A 4,140-nucleotide genomic window follows, 5' to 3' on the forward strand; every position below is an offset into this window, starting at 1 on the left:
TTACGTCGCTGAACAAACACGTCTGGAAGCGGCCTCCCCGTCGTAACTCGAGAATATACCCCAGGTTCCAGCCGCAACTCGAGAAAAACCATGAGACTTCCCCCTCGCCGCGAGATGAGGCCCGATTAAACTGCAATGTGTGCAGAGCAATTCCGTGTTCCACATCAAACGTGAAAGGAGCCTTGATTTCCTTGATGGCACTCCACAGAAAACCCAAGATCACTGTCTCAAGTTTAGAGGGATCCTGAAGTCATTGGAGCAACACGAAAGGGCTCCGTGGACCCCAAATCAACTCGAGATGAGAGCTTAGTTCCTGGCTTCGATTCAAGAGGAATACCAACTTTCCACAAGCACCTCAAGAGGAGGCTTCTCTCAGCAACAGGTATGTGAGAGGGACCCTGAGTTTGTGGCCTCAAGTGGAATGGACACCGAGATGCTCTGACTCGAAGTAAGGCCGGATATCCCTGCAGTGTATTGAAGGCAGGCTCGTCTTGCATCTCCCAAGACGAAGGGTTGTCTGAATCCCCTGTGGAGACCACAGAGAAAGACCTAGTCCTCCGCCTCAACTTGAACGGAGGCCTCACATCCTTTGAAAACTCGAGAGGTCCGCGGAGATCAATGCTTCCAAAGGAGACGATGCCTGACTCCTCTTGAAAATGGATAGGTGTCCCAGGATCCCTGTGGCACGTCGAAAGGGACCCTGGGTCTCCCGCCTCACGTGGAGACGCGTCCCAATTGCCATGCCAAGACTCGAGGAGAATCCCGAGGTGTCCCTCGCACCTAGGCAGGAGTCCTGATGTCGCTGAAGAAACACGTGTCTGGAAGGGCCCTCCCCGTCGTAACCCGAGAATATAACCCAGCTTCCAGCTGCAACCTGAGAAAAACCATGAGACTTCCCCCTTGCCACGAGATGAGGCCCGATTCCCCTGCACTGTGTGCAGAGCAATTCCATGTTTCAAAACAAACGTGAAAGGAGCCTTGATTTCCTTGATGGCACTCCAGAGAAAACCCAAGATCACTTTCTCAAGTCTAGAGGGATCCTGAAGTAACTGTAGCAAAACGAAATGGCTCCATGGACCACAAATCAACTCGAGATGAGAGCTTAGTCCCTGGCTTCGACTCAAGAGGAATACCAACATTCCACAAGCACCTCAAGAGGAGGTTTCTCTCAGCTACAGGTATGTGAGAGCGACCCTGTGTTTGTGACCTCAGGTGGTATGGACACTGAGATGCTGTGACTCTAAATGAGGCCGGATATCCCTGCAGTGAATTGAATGCCGGCTCGTCTTGCATCTCCCACGACGAAGGGATGTCTAAATCCCCTGTGGAGACCACAGAGAAAGACCTAGTTCTCCGCCACATCGCGACCGGAAGCCTCACATCCTTTGAAAACTCGAGAGGTCTGCGGAGATCAATGCTTCCAAAGGAGACGATGCCTGACTCCTCTTGAAAATGGATAGGAGTCCCAGGATCATGTGGCACGTGGAAAGGAACACTGGGTCTCCCGCCTCACCTGGAGACGCAACACAATTGCCATTCGAAACCTCGGGGAGAATCCCGAGGTGTCCATCGCACCTAGGCAGGAGTCCTGACGTCGCTGAACAAACACGTGTCTGGAAGGGCCCCCCCCGTCGTAACTCGAGAATATACCCCAGGTTCCAGCCGCAACTCGAGAAAAACAATGAGACTTCCCCCTCGCCGCGAGATGAGGCCCGATTCCCCTGCACTGCGTGCAGAGCAATTCCGTGTTCCACATCAAACGTGAAAGGAGCCTTGATTTCCTTGATGGTACTCCAGAGAAAATCCAAGATCACTGTCTCAAGTCTAGAGGGATCCTGAGGTCACTCTAGCAACACAAGAGGGCTCCGTGTACCCCAAATCAACTGGAGATGAGAGCTTAGTCCCTGGCTTCGACTCAAGAGGAATACCAACTTTCCACAAGCACCTCAAGAGGAGGCTTCTCTCAGCTACAGGTATGTGAGAGGGACCCTGAGTTTGTGGCCTCAAGTGGAATGGACACCGAGATGCTCTGACTCGAAGTAAGGCCGGATATCCCTGCAGTGAATTGAATGCAGGCTCGTCTTGCATCTCCCAAGACGAAGGGATGTCTGAATCCCCTGTGGAGACCACAGAGAAAGACCTAGATCTCGACACATCGCGACCTGAGGCCTCACATCCTTGGAAAACTCGAGAGGTCCGCGGAGATCAATGCTTCCAAAGGAGATAATGCCTGACTCCTCTTGAAAATGGATAGGAGTCGCAGGATCCCTGTAGAACGTGGAAAGGGACCCTGGGTCTCCCGCCTCATGTGGAGACGCGTCCCAATTGCCATGCCAAGACTCGAGGAAAATGCCGAGCTGTCCCTCGCACCTAGGCAGGAGTGCTGACGTCGCTGAACATACACGTTTCTGGAAGGGCCCTCCCCGTCGTAACCCGAGGATATACCCCAGGTTCCAGCTGCAACTCGAGAAAAACCATGAGACTTCCCCCTTGCCACGAGATGAGGCCCGATTCCGCTGCACTGTGTGCAGAGCAATTCCGTGTTTCACAACAAACGTGAAAGGAGCCTTGATTTCCTTGATGGCACTCCAGAGAAAACCCAAGATCACTGTCTCAAGTCTAGAGGGATCCTGAAGTCACTGTAGCAAAACGAAATGGCTCCATGGACCCCAAATCAACTCGAGATGAGAGCTTAGTCCCTGGCTTCGACTCAAGAGGAATACCAACATTCCACAAGCACCTCAAGAGGAGGTTTCTCTGAGCTACAGGTATGTGAGAGCGACCCTGAGTTTGTGACCTCAGGTGGTATGGACACTGAGATGCTGTGACTCTAAGTAAGGCCGTTTATCCCTGCAGTGAATTGAATGCCGGCTCGTCTTGCATCTCCCACGACGAAGGGATGTCTAAATCCCCTGTGGAGACCACAGAGAAAGACCTAGTTCTCGGCCTCATCGCGACCGGAGGCCTCACATCCTTTGAAAACTCGAGAGGTCCGCGGAGATCAATGCTTCCAAAGGAGACGATGCCTGACTCCTCTTGAAAATGGATAGGAGTCCCAGGACCCTGTGGCACGTGGAAAGGAACACTGGTTCTCCCGCCTCACCTGGAGACACATCCCAATTGCCATGCGAAACCTCGGGGAGAATCCCGAGGTGTCCATCGCACCTAGGCAGGTGTCCTGACTTCGCTGAACAAACATGTGTCTGGAAGGGCCCTCCCCGTCGTATCTCGAGCATATATGCCAGGTTCCGGCCGCAACTCGAGAAAAACCATGAGACTTCCCCCTCGCTGCAACATGAGGCCCGATTCCACTGCACTGCGTGCAGAGCAATTCCGTGTTCCACATCAAACGTGAAAGGAGCCTTGATTTCCTTGATGGCACTCCAGAGAAAACCCAAGATCACTGTCTCAAGTCTAGAGGGATCCTGAGGTGACTGGAGCAACACGAAAGTGCTCCGTGGACCCCAAATCAACTCGAGATGAGAGCTTAGTCACTGGCTTCAACTCAAGGGGAATACCAACTTTCCCCAAGCACGTCAAGAGGATGCTTCTCTCAGCTACATGTATGTGAGAGGGCCCCTGAGTTTGTGGCCTCAAGTGGAATGGACACCGAGATGCTCTGACTCGACGTAAGGACAGATATCCCTGCAGTGAATTGAATGCAGGCTCGTCTTGCATCTCCCAAGACGAAGGGATGTCTGAATCCCCTGTGGAGACCACAGAGAAAGACCTAGTTCTCGCCACATCGTGAACAGAGGCCTCACATCCTTTGAAAACTCGAGAGGACTGCGGAGATCAATGCTTCCAAAGGAGACGATGCCTGACTCCTCTTGAAAATGGATAGGAGTCCCAGGATCATGTGGCACGTGGAAAGGAACACTGGGTCTCCCGCCTCACATGGAGACGCAACACAATTGCCATTCGAAACCTCGGGGAGAATCCCGAGGTGTCCATCGCACCAAGGCAGGAGTCCTGACGTCGCTGAACAAACACGTGTCTGGAAGGGCCCACCCCGTCGTAACTCGAGAATATACCCCAGGTTCCGGCCGCAACTCGAGAAAAACCATGAGACTTCCCCCTCGCCGCGAGATGAGTCCCGATTCCCCTGCACTGCGTGCAGAGCAATTCCGTGTTCCACAT

Source organism: Dama dama, unplaced genomic scaffold (genome assembly GCF_033118175.1).
Source record: "Dama dama isolate Ldn47 unplaced genomic scaffold, ASM3311817v1 ptg000109l, whole genome shotgun sequence".
NCBI classification, from domain to species: domain Eukaryota; kingdom Metazoa; phylum Chordata; class Mammalia; order Artiodactyla; family Cervidae; genus Dama; species Dama dama.